The sequence below is a fragment of the Psammomys obesus genome, unplaced genomic scaffold, assembly GCF_907164565.1.
Source record: "Psammomys obesus unplaced genomic scaffold, mPsaObe1.curated_primary_1811, whole genome shotgun sequence".
Lineage (NCBI taxonomy): Eukaryota > Metazoa > Chordata > Mammalia > Rodentia > Muridae > Psammomys > Psammomys obesus.
In genome coordinates this window covers 5929417-5942296 of record NW_026588368.1, presented here as the reverse complement: position 1 = coordinate 5942296, position 12880 = coordinate 5929417, and the positions used below count along the sequence as shown (strand labels likewise).

The following is a 12880-nucleotide window of genomic DNA, read 5'->3' as shown; positions in this document are numbered from 1 at the left end:
AAATAGAACTCTTACATTTCCCAACAAATTTACATAGAAGAACTAGCTCACATTTCACTTTGGCCAATATTGTCCCCACTGTTTTTTTTTTTTTTTAATCAGATATAAACAATTCATGTCCCACAGATCTGAAAATTCTGGAAGTTATTTACTTAATCATGTATTAATGACTATACAGTAAATCACTTTATAAATGTGTTTGAAGGTTTGAATTCTTGAAAAAAAACAAGAAGCGAGCATTGCAAATGGATCTCCAAATCATAATGATATATTTCGAATTAGGTGTGAGCAAGCATTTGGTAAATGAATTTCAAGGTATTATCAATAAAGTTTATTTCTGTCACATTCAGCCCAATGCATTTGGTGAAGTCAGGTGACTGAGGAAAGAGATATGAAAACTCCATGTAAATAAGCTTCATTTTGCCCAGCACTCACCAGGCAGAGGCAAGAAAACTCATTTTGGGATCAGCCTGGGTACACAGACTCAGTCTTTAAAAGAACAGAAAAAAAAAATGTCAGGCATGGTGGCTCACACCTTTAACCCCAGCATTTGGGAGGCAGAAGCAGGTGGATCTCTGTGAGTCTGAGACCAGCCTGGTCTACATATGATTTTCAGGATGGCCAAGGCTATGTAGAAAGACCCTGTCTCAAAAACAAAACAAAACAAAACAAAAACAAACTCATATTTCTACATTGGCATTTCATCCAGCTGATGAAATTCCAGAAGCTTTTAATGAATTAAAAGCTGCATTAGCCTGAAGAAGCCAGCCAAGTTTCCAACTGGTTGGAAAATAATTACGTGCACAGTAGGACAAGAAGCCACTTAGGTAATACTGCTGCTGCTCAGTCGTCAGCTTTGTTTCTGCCAAATCCATGGTCTGTGTATGAGAGCATGCGGAATGGATGCCATATGCCCAAAACAACACAGAAGCAGGCCCAGGAGAAAGGAACATGTAATAGGAAATGCTTCTGTCAGTGTGCATAAAATCATAATTTTCAAAAGAGCCATGCCATGTGGAAAATGGATGGGAATGGATTATCCCAGGAGATGTACGAATGGCCACATTGCAGGACTTTATAGTTTTTTGATTGGTTGGTGGGTTTGGTTTCTTTTTTTGAGTCGGGGTTTCTTCTGTGTAGCCTTGGCTGTCCTGGACTCGCTTTGTAGAATAGGCTGGTCTAAAACTCACAGAGATGAGATGCACCTGCCTCTGCCTCCCAAGAGCTGAGATCAAAGGCGTGTGTCACCGTGCCCTGCAGGGCTTTATAGTTGATAATGGAAGGCGGCCAGCTTTTGTGAACGACTTTTATGAAATTGCCCTTAGTCTATGTTTAATTGTTTTTTATTAATTATTTTTATTTTATGAGACGTATTGGGAGGTCAGAGGATTTGGGACTGTGTTCTTTCCTACCATGTGGGTCCTGGAAATCAAACTCAGGCTGTCAAGTCTTAGCAGCAATCACCTTTCCTTGCTGAGCCCTTACCAGCCCCCTTGAACTATTCTCTCTCTCTAGACTTTTTATGTTTTTGGTGTTTTGCCTGCACGTATGTCTGTGTACTGTGTGCATGCCATTGTCTGTGGAAGTAGAAGAGGTCATCGGATCCCCCGGAACTGGGGTTGCAGATGGTTATTAGCAACCATGTAGGTGCTAGGGATAAAACCTAGCTCCTCAGGACGAGCAATCAGTGCTCTTAATCACTAAGCCTTGCTTTAGTCCTTTGCGCTACTGTTTGGTTTGGAGACTATTCAGCTCCAGCTGTCCTGGAACTCACTAGGCAGAGACTAAGCCTGCCTTGAACTCATAAAAACCTGTTTCTGTCTCCCAAGTGCTGGGATTAAAGGTGTGTAACGCTACACCTGGGATGATCGACTCTTGAAGTACACTTTCATTTTATTTATTTTTATTTTAGTGTTTTGTTTTCCATTGTTGGATTATAGAACCCCAGGACCTTACGAATACTGGGTAAGAACCCCACCCCACATACTGAGTTGCCTCCCCAGTTCCTCACTTAAAATTTTTTTCTCCCTAGTATTTTGTTGTTGCCTTTGTTTGTTTGAGGGTCAGGAGTTCAAAATCACCCTTAACTATAAACACACAGCAAGTTCAAGGCCAGCCTTATGTATTTGATGAGACACTTGCCTTTTAAGAAGAAAGAAAGAAAACCGAATTATTTTACAGGATAACCATATGGTTAAGGTGTTAAATCTTTCAGGGTTTAGAATTTCGAGGTATTTTATCACTTAGTTTTATGGCCATAAAGAGATGAAGTGGCTTGCTCATCACCATCCTTTGCTTGGTCCCTTCTCCGGCTTCTCTGAGCTCATCCGCAGAGCTGTCGCCCGCTGGGAGTTCTGTTTTCAAGAGCGATCCTAGCAAACATTCCGCCCTGTGTACAGCAGGATCCTCTAGGGCAGGGAGCCTCAGATAGTGCTGGAATTTTTAGTCCTTAAGATGTTCCTGTGTGTGTTGACTGGGGAGGGAGCGGAGGAGAGAGAGAGAAAAGACAGCAGGGGTGGCGTGGTTTGGTTTGGGTCGCTTGAGGCTCAGCCGATACCCAGGAGACAGGCCAACGCGTCATCGCTTCTCCTTTACCTTTTCTCTACAGCTTTGCTCAGCCACCGGGGCAGGCGCCTGCTCCTGGTTACCGTGGCAACCGCGAGGAGCCCTAGCCAGCTCCGCCACTGCACTGACTTTCTGCAGCCCTAGCTGAGCTGCAGCGGTGAGGACGGTCAGCCCCAGCCGACGCAAACCCCCGGTTCTCCACTCCTCCCTCGCTGCTCCGGACCCCGCGACCGCGAGGGGAGGCACAAGCATGAAAGAGGTGTGCCTTGGGGCCTCCGGGTGAGAACCTCTGGCGGGAGGTCGAGCTGGAAGGCGGAGCGGCCGCCGTTAGGATGCGCGCAGCCACAACAGCAGCAGCACCTGTGTCCTGAGCACCAGCCAAGCTGGGGAGGGAGGCAAGCTCTCGCCGGCGAAGATGCGGGTGTGAGGCCCCAGTCCGTGAGTACCATCCAATCTTCCCCAGGGCGAGTAGATCCCTTAAAGAGAGAGGATTTTTGTCTTGACTGATGCCTTTCAAAAAAAAAAAAAAATGACGTCTTTCAATTGCTTATGCCTTTCCTTGCCTTTCTGACATAGATGGGATTCTTGGAACAATTCCGCCTCTAAACGCGTTGCTCTCTTAGCCAGTGGGGGCTACACCCCGGTGTCCGAGTCTCCTTTACCCTACACCGCCCGGTCGGCCGATACCATGCACCATAATACGCACACGCCCCAAAGACAGAGAAACACAGCGCTCGGGTTCCCGGCCAATACCTTCCAATTTTCTTCATGCTCTTACTCCCCTCCACCCCACCCACGTCCCCCGCTCCCCCAGCCAATCGAAGAAATAGCATCCCCAGGCGAGCCAGTGGTCCGCCGGATGTCAGAGGGCCGCCCCGGGGGGGGTCCCCACGACGCCCGTGTCCTTTCTGCGAGCTCAATGTTGAACCCATTAGCTCATCCTCAGACCACAGTGGTTACACTCGGGGGGGGGGGCATCTATTTCGGTCCAGCAGAGGGCGCCGGCGCTCGCCTGCACAGCTCGGCCAACAGGCCAGAGAGATGCCATCCCCACGCGCGTAGGCATGCACGTGCCCCTGGCGGCCGGGAACCAGGCGCAGGCCAGCCTCGGTCGATCGTTAACAAAGGGATGGTTATGCTGGTTTGCCCCACCCTGGAAGTCGAGGGAAGGGCGAGGAGACTTCCGGGGCGCTGTTTCCAGAGCCGAGTGAGCGCAGTTTCCAGGGCAAAGTGCTTTCGGTGTATCCATCAAGTCCTCTCCTTCCCCCCACCTCCCCACCCCCGCCACCCCACGTCAACCCCTCCTCTCCGACCCTCCTCCACAGCCCATTATTACGACCCTAGCCCCTGGGTGCCGTGTTTAGAATTTACCGTGTTGGAAAGGCAGGAGGGAAATGGGGAGACCTGGTTGGAGTGACTGATAATCGCGGCAGCCGCTGGCCCCTGCGGCAAGACAGTCCGCCCCAGCTGCGTGTCGGGAGACCCGAGGTCCCCTGCCCCAGACGGTCTGACTTAGCTGCCAGGTGATTCTAAAGCTCCGAGATTGGCCGCCGCCGTTCTGATCAGGATGACGTGTTTCCAGGTGAACTGGCTACTTGGCTTTACCCTCTCAGCTATGCCGCCGCTGGAGGGCAGGGGTGGGGTGGGATGTGGGGTGGGGTGGGGGGGTTAGCATTGTCATGCCTGACTGGAGGCTGTGTGAAAGAAGGCACGCGAGGACCTTTGACTGCCTGGGGCAGCCGAGGGTGAAAGGGATGTTTCCAAGGAGGGGCGGCACACCTCTTTCAGAATGGGCCCGTTCTGACCTATAATCCGGACCCAGAGGAGAAAAGGAAATGCGGGCCTCTGTGGGACGGTGGAGGGGAAAACTGCAGGTGCCTGTAGGGATGGATTCCGAGTCTGTGTGCTCAGCAGAGTCACAGCTGTAACTGTCCCGATCCCCAGCTTGCAGGGAGCGTGGCTTCTGGAAAGAGCAGGTGGATGGGGCATGGTGATTCACGCCTATAACCCCAGCACTTGGGAGGCGGGGGTAAAAAAATCTTGGGTTGAAGCCAACCCAAGCTCTATAACAAGCTCTATAGCAAGTTTGAGGCCAGCCTGGGCAATTTTAGACCTTGAAGAAAGAAGAGAGAGAGTAAACAAAAGCGACAGAAGGCAAGAATATGGCAGGCATTTATGAACAAAGGAAAAAGCAAACGTCACAGTCTTACTCCTTTTCAAGACTGAACTAATTACGGCTTTAAGTCCCTCCTGCACCTAAGGGAGATCGTAAAATTTTCCTTTCGCTGAGAACTGGCACACTAGGGTAACATCCTCTTCACAAATACGCTCGCTCGCAGAACGGGAAGCACAAAAGCTTCTTCAGGAACTCTGCATGCTAAAGTTAGCTGATGAATATTCATTAAGTCCGAAATGCTGGGAAGCAGGTGGGTGGCAAAAGCTACAAGGCAGGTTCCCCCGAAGCCTGCAGGGCTCACAGACATTAGGTAAGGCCTCAGATTCCAGGCCCGAGAAGTCAGCGTTGTAAACAGCCACGAAGCTGGACGAAACCGTAGTACTGTAAAGCCCAGCCCTTGTGCGGTTGTGGCAGGAGACTGGGAGCCATTCTCCACTACATGTTGGGTCCTAGGCCAGCCCAGGCTCCACGAGATTCTCTAAAACCAAAAACCAAACAAACCAACCAGGAAAGTATGACTTGGTCCTAGGACTTTTCCCATCACAACCTTCGAAGGCTCTCTCGTTAACTTCGATTAGATTGAGAAAGGGTTAAGGGGTGTGTGTGTGTGCGTGCAAATGACAGTAATGCCTGTTCTGAGAGCCTGGCCTCTGTCATTCACTTCAGAGACCGGGAAGGGAATGAAGGAGCCACAGAAAGAGCACCCACCCACCCAGCTGGGATCACAAGGTCTCCTGGGGCAGCTGGGGGAGGGGCGTGGCACCCACACAGAATGGCCACAGCGCTCCCACATACTGTACCAGATTACTTTGTCTCCACATTCCCAGCTAGTGACTATACACAAGCCTCTCCTTGTGCTTACTTAACCAAGCAGCCCCAAACAGTTACAACCATCTCCCTTTACTTATTGTTCTCCTAGTCTCGTTATGTCACATGCGCCCATGCGTGCGCGCGCGCGCACACATACATGATAATGTTGCCTCCTGGAGGCCCTGCTCTTTTGCCCCGCTCTCTGGAGACAATGCCTCCACTTACCCTGGATCTCCTACGGGGTTTCCCCAGCCCTCACCCAGCACAGGGGCCTGTGGACGTCCTCTGCCTGGGCAGCCCTTAGCCTTCCGCGCTGACCTTGAGCTCTTCTGAGAGGTTCTGCCAGACAACTCTATCTTCTGCTCTCCAGCCCTAATGCCCCTTTCTAACTGGTCACTGCAGGGCCGACCCACCTCCGGAGGCAGAATGCCAACACTACAAAGGTTGCCTGCCCGCTAGCCGGCTAAGCCAAGAACAGGGTATCTGTGTCTCCTCTCTTACCATCCCTTCCCACCATGACCACCAGGATCTACTCCCTGAAAATGACAACTTAACTCCACAGCCAAGGAGGAAGTGTCCAGTAACATGGCTCCATGCACACCCCCCACTCACCCTCAGAAAGAGCTGCCCAAATTCAGAGTGGAGGCCCCAGGACAGCAGGGTCCTTTATTAAAAGCACTGGCTGAAACTTTGGCAAACTAGACTGTGACTTGTTGCTGGACCAGGAAATCAAGTTGGTGGGTCACAATCAGCATTGAGAGAGAGAGAGAGAGAAAAGATATCCAAGAGTGCCACATGGACTGAGGGAGGGAGGCTGTTATTTCCTGAAATTTGTGTTTTGTTGTTCGCTGAGTCATGAAGCATTTGTTTTCTTTACTTTTGGTGTTAGGGACCAAGTCCAGAACCCTGCCCATGCTAAGCCACACCCCCAGGCGTCACAATTCAATTCTTTGGGCGGGTCACAATCAAGCAGTCACCAACCCCCCTAACCCCCGCATTGTCCACTGAGGGAAGCTAGAACTGAGTCACAATAGAATAGAATAGTAAGGAGTCAAATTCCAGAAGAACTGATGGAAGACGGGATTAAGTATATTTTTGTAGTGTTTTTAGTGCTAGGAATTGAACTCAGGGCCATGCACATGCCAAGCAAGCATTTTCTCACTGACCACCGGCTGACTCAGGCCTCTCCAAAGGCCTCTGAGAGGCCTTTGTTCTGAGTATGCTGATGTGAGAGGTGTTGAGTTGGGGGGGGGGGCTGTAACCCCTCTGTGTGCTACCCTTTTGATACTGAGCCAACGTTTATTTATTTTTGTGAGGAGGAGCTGAGAACTGAACCAGGGCCTCAAATGTGCTAAGCATGGGCTCTAGGCTGAGCAACTCCAAGACTGGAGCAAACTTTTGATAAGGCATTTCAAATAGTACAGAAAGGAGGACCAAACACTTGACTCTGTGTTTACACTTTCATTATTCGTGTTCCACAGTGCTCGTGCTGAGGTCAGAGGACAACTTTTAGGAATCCCTTCTCTCCTTCCATGACGTGGGTCTTGAGGATTGAACTCAGGTCGTCAGGCTTGGCAGCAAGCACCTTCACTCACTGAGCCATCTTGCCAGCCATATACATATATATGATAGACTATATTATTTTATAATATATATACTTTTATGCATACCTACTCACTGTATAGTCTATTTAGATGACATTCTGTAAAAGACTAAATTTTGGTGGAAGAAAATGTCGACAATTGCCTAGGATTGAAGCTTTAGAGAATTTAATGACAAAGCAGCATAAGGAGACTTTGTAAGACATTAGAACTGCTTGGTGGCATACACCTGCAATCCCAGCACTCTGGGAGGCAGAGGCAGGCGGATCTCTGTGAGTTTGAGGCCAGCCTGGTCTACAAAGTGAGTCCAGGACAGCCAGGGCTACACAGAGAAACTCTGTCTCAAAAAAAAAAAAAAAAAAAAAAAAAAAAAAAAAAAAGACCCTGCTTGTTTGTCTTTTAGACAGGGTTTCTCTGTGTAGTCTAGCTGTCCTAGAACTCTCTGTGTAGACCAGGCTAGACTTGAATTCACAGAGATCCTCCTGCTTCTGCCTCCTGAGGAATAGGACTAAAGGTATGTACCACCATGCCTGGCTCATGAAGAGTTTTTTAAAAACATTAACAGGAAGTTGAAGGAAGAGTATTGACACAAGTTTGAGTTCAGCCTAGGCTACAGACTGACTGAAAGCCTGTCTCAAAAACAAAAACAAAATATATCAAAACCAACCAACCAACCAACCAAACAAACAAACAAAACCCAAACACACAATGCTATGGCGTTTCAGGGTAAAACTATCTCATCGATTCTGGGATTCTTTCTTCACTGGTGCAGTCTGGAGAGGGCGCAACATGCTAATACATAGGGAAAGCCTGGGGTACATCCAGAGATGGGATTTCAAAGAAACAAAAATGAAGCCAAAGCTGGATGGTTGATGGCTCGTGCATGTAACTCCAGTCCTCGGCGGGGGACTGAAGTAGGAGAATTGTTTGAGTTCATGACAGTGTGAGCTTCTTAGTAAGTGGGAGGCCAGCCTGGGCTGCAAAGTAAGACCTAGTCTCACAAAGAGAAAAAGCAAATAGATAATAATAATAATAATAATAATAATAATAATAATAATAATAATAACAACAACAATAATAATATAATGCAACAGAGGAGAAGGTAGGGAGATGACAAGGCTGAGAGTGGAGCTCAGTGGTTAGAGCACTTGCCTAGCAAACCAGGAGAACCTGGGTTCCACAGGAAACGTGTGTGTGTGTGTGTGTGTGTGTGTGTGTGTGTGTGTAGAGTATTTTATATAAGTCATACCTCAGGGTTAAGTCAATGACCAGAGCCTGGGAAAGCCTGTCTTGTAAATCCTAACATGGATGGTGAGATAATCAAGTAGAAAAGCCAAAAGGAGGAAGAAGGTGGAACAGGAATAAAAGCTGCCTGAGAAACCTGTTCTCTTTTTCCAGGTTCTACAGCCTCGCCACCAGTGCCCATCCCAGAGTTCCCAGGTTCTGCTTAGCCTGTGGCTTGCTACGCAGCCTCAGCCGAGCCTCAGAGAGAGCTCTGAATAAACAGGGCGGCGTCTCCGCGCCTGGCTCTATTTCTTCTGCAAAGGCAGGCACTGGAGATTTAGAGTGAGTATTTATGTCTGCCCCATGCTCTTCCCCCTCCCCCCAAGGGCATCTGAATTTCCTGGTCGGCATTTCATAGACTAAACATGAAGAAATGTCCAGGTTTTAAAACCTGATATGGGAACCACTGAGATGACTCATTGGGTAAAGGCTCCTGCGGCTCGAGCTGACAACCTGAGTTTGACTCCTGAGACCTACATGGTTTAGGGAGAGATTGTCCTTTGACCTCCAAGTGTGTGTGTGTGTGTGTGTGTGTGTGTGTGTGTTGTGAGAGAGATGGGCAGAGAGCATTTGAGATTCTATCTGAATCTACACAGAAGCAGCAATCTTTGGACTAGAGCAGGTGTCAGTTACTGTTTCCTTCACTATGTGTGTGTAATTTGTACTCTTAGGGCAGCCAAACTGTCAGCCCTTCGGGTTATGGTACCCCAGAGACCTCAGAGAAGGCAGCGTTGCTGTTCCCGATTTTTTCTCGTTTAGAGTCATTTGCAGTTCTGACAATAACATGGCTGGGGTTTTCTGTCGAACATAGGCAGGCAAACCTTTGAACTCAGCTTGGTTGTGTAACAAACCATCACTCCCACGAGCCGGCCTTTTAACCAAAACTTGGGTTCAAATTCTGACCGTGATGCTCATTAGTTGTGTAATTTTGGGAAAGTATATTAATGTCTCTGTAGCTCAATTACCTTATGATACTTATGGTACTTTATAGCCAAGTTAGAGGTGGCAATGACATAGGTGAGGTTAGTGGGAGGCAGCAGTTGTCGGGGGCAGGTTGCAAGCAACAGAAGAAGACTCTTGAGCTAACTTTTGGAAGAATGAGGAAAGTTAGGGAGAGAAGCTGAATTTACTTCATGAAACGGTAGTTCCCAGGTGTCAGGAAAGATGAGAACCAGGCAGCTAAGCGGATCCAAACGAGAAGGTGACTAGCTTGCCCGCTCAACATATTCTTGATTGGAAGAACTCATTCTCGTTTTTTCATGGTTTTCTGCTTCCTGCTCGTGTTCCAGGAAGAACGGTCAGAGCGTCTTAAGCTGGGCTACTTGCCACCAGCTCACACACGAAACAACAAGATCTTGAGCTGAATTGCCCACCTCGAGGCATTCAAGTCCTGTTCCTGATGAGTGGTGCATCCTGGGTGGGCAAAAGCTGCAAGCTTCCAGCCTGAAGCCAATGCCAACAAATGCCCCAGCCCAGGAGCCAAAAGGGAATGGCCTTGTGAAATCCTAGGTCCATGTGTCATCTTTCAGCACACATAGAAGATATTTGGACAGCACTCTAGGGTGAGCTGGCAAGGAGACCCAAGGGGAGGAGCCTGGCAGGGAGGTTTTGGCCGACTCTTGCCTTACTGCCTGGGGCCTGAAGGCAACACTGTAGGGTAGAGTTAGCAACCAACCAGGTGGAAGCTTGAGCTTACGTGGTAAAACTTCAGGCCTTGTGACCCCCGCTTTTCTTTTTCAAAGGTTTTTTTTTTTTTTTTTAAGTTGTTGTTTTAAGTTGTTGAGTCGAGTAATGATGATGCCTACCTTTACTTCAGCACTGGGGCAGCAGAGGCAGGTGGATCTCTGTGAGTTCGAGGACTGCCTGGTCTACAGAATGAGTTCCAGGGCAGACAGGACTACACAGAGAAACCCTGTCTCCCAAAACCAAGTTGTTGTTGTTTATGCTAGAGATAGAACCTATGGTGTTTTTTTTTTTTTTTTTAACGCTAAGTTTAAATTTATTTATTTGTTTATTTGTTTATTTGGTGGTGCCTGTGGGTTTATGCTTCTGTGTCGTGGTTCACAAGAGGAAGTCAGGGGACAGCTCGTAAGAATTAGTTCTCTCCTTCCACCTTATAGGTCCTGGAGATTGAACCCAGGTCCTCAAGCTTGGTGACAAGTGCCTTGAGCCATTTCATTAGAGCTGACGCCAAGTTTAAAAAGGGGCCTTCTTCAGGCCAGGCTAAGAGTCAGAAGTGGTGACTGGCCTTGGCCCTGCTGAAGGGCTTCTCTCCTGTGTACTCTTGCCTCAGGCTTTTCACAGTCGGCCGTCTGTTTTCAGAGCATCTAGGCAGATTCTCAGAGAAGTAAGGAAGGCTTAGGCCTAGAGGGCAGGTGAGCCTCATGCTCTCCTCTCTTCATGTTCCCGGGATGACGGTACAAGGGTGAAGGTCCGTGGTCTGGCTGCAGCATGCAGGGTTTGGGGTGTTCATGGATGCTCTCCACGCAAACAGGGCTCTCTAAGCAAGGGGGAGGAAGCTACTGAAGACTTATAACCAGTGACGGGGTTTGAGGACTGAAGAGGCCATAAAATGTGGACAGACAGGACATTTTTCCTCAATTCTTTTCTGTCTCGAATCCCCCACCCCACAAAAAAAATACTCTTTTCTGTCATTTGGGGGGGGGGTAGGTAGCTGCTCTGAAATTGTATCTATTTTATTTTATTTTGTTATAAAAGTATGCTCAGTACTCAAAACCTCTCCCCAAATGGAAAAGCACAATAAAAGATGATTTCCTTAATTATAGCCCTGCACACATCACACACACACACACACACTACTGTGCTGGGGATGAAACTCAGGGCCTCTGGCAAGGCTGGCACTCACTGTACCTCTAAAGCCACACCTCCAGCCCAAGAAGATGATTTCTGAATACTCAGGTCCTGCCCACTCCACTGTTCACCCATCCCAGCATTCCTATGTTCTGGTTCTTCCTTTGAAGCTGTCTCCTGACCCTCCAGCCTGCCCTCCCCAGGGTATTTCTGACCTTCTTTCAAAAAGCCTTGGTCACCGTATGAGCCCAGCTCTTCTCTCCAAGCTGGAACAAGGTAAAGGGAATCCCAGTTCCTAGATTACCTTTTTCTACGTACATTTTTTTTTTTTGGGGGGGGGGGTTCACATCTACCCTCATCCACACAGTCTTTCAGATCTCAAGTACACCTCCTCAGCCTTGGGAGCAGTGCCCTTCACCTGACTCTTCTCCTGTCTGTTAGGAGACTTCCAGTGTAAAGATAGAAGTGATAAAGTGGGCGTGTGACTTCAGAGAGAGAGATCTAAGCACCAGATCTACCTAAGTGAGAATTGATATAGCTACAGAGATGCCTCAGCCGTTAAAGGCTAGGCCCACACCAAGATATAAGAAACGGACTAAAGCAAGACAGAGGGTATAGTGAGATATTTTGCTCATATTATTTATAGGATATTTGAATAGTTTTTTTTTTTTTTTTGGTACTTTTCTTTAGCCTCCTAGTAAATCTTATAAGACCATCTTAATTCTCATCAGTATTGCTCTAAGTGTGAAGTGAAAGGAGAGAAAACATATGAACAGACTCTTGAAGTTTCTCACATCTGTTTGTTACCTAGTTGTCTTCTTCATACTGTCAGTTAGCTTCCATCTTTTAAATTATTTATTTATCTATTTATTGTATGTGAATGTGTGTTTTGCTTGCAGAGATGTTAATGCGTGCCTGGTACCTGCTGAGGCCGCAAGAGTTTTAGAATCCCCCCGAAATGGAGTTAGAGATGGTGTAAACCGTCACGTGGGCTCTGGGAATCGAACCTGGGTCCTCTGGAAGAACAACCAGTACTCTTAACTGCTTGACCATGTGTGGTCCTTTGGAACAGCAGTAAGTGCTCTTAACTGCTGAGCCACCACTCCAGACCCAGTTGACTTCATTTTTTTTATATTTTGTTATTATGTAAAATGTATCTTTTGGTGGTTTGAATTTTTTTATTTTTTGAAATAGGGACTTTTCTGGCTGACTTAGTTTTATTTGGTTTTATTTTTAGATTTGAACTTGTTTCAAAGAAATCATTCTGAGTTCTGTCAAATGCCACGAAAAACATTTATAACCAACTCCTTGTGACTTAAAAAAAAAAAAAGAAACCACATCATCTTCAAATTTAATGTGTCAAAGGACAAGTTTAGGGCCAGTGAGAGGGCTCAGTGGGGAAGGGGTGCTTGCCAGTGAGCCTGCTGGCAATTCCAAGAATCCACATAGTGGAGGGAAGAGAACTGACTCCCACAAGTTGCCCTCTGACCTCTACTTGAGCACTATGGCATGCTTCCCCTTCCTCTAGCAAAATAAATAAATGAAAAAAAAAAAACATTAAAAGGAACGAATTCAGCCCAGCCAGTCTGTATTTTAATGACTTATATCAAATTGAAGCCCTAGCTGGCCTTGA

At 47.5% G+C, this 12880-nt stretch overlaps 1 long non-coding RNA gene across 2 annotated transcripts; it reads right to left on the bottom strand.

The window, feature by feature from the left end:
- Positions 1–246: 246 nt before the first annotated feature.
- LOC129674251 (uncharacterized) lies at positions 247–6038 on the bottom strand. Of its 2 annotated transcripts, none has more exons than XR_008719790.1 (2): positions 3937–6038; positions 247–3041 (listed from the first exon to the last, which is right to left on the bottom strand). It is a non-coding gene; the product is annotated as an uncharacterized LOC129674251 (long non-coding RNA). The 2 variants fall into 2 exon arrangements; XR_008719789.1 differs by having other exon boundaries at positions 2106–3041; positions 5777–6038.
- Positions 6039–12880: the final 6842 nt, after the last annotated feature.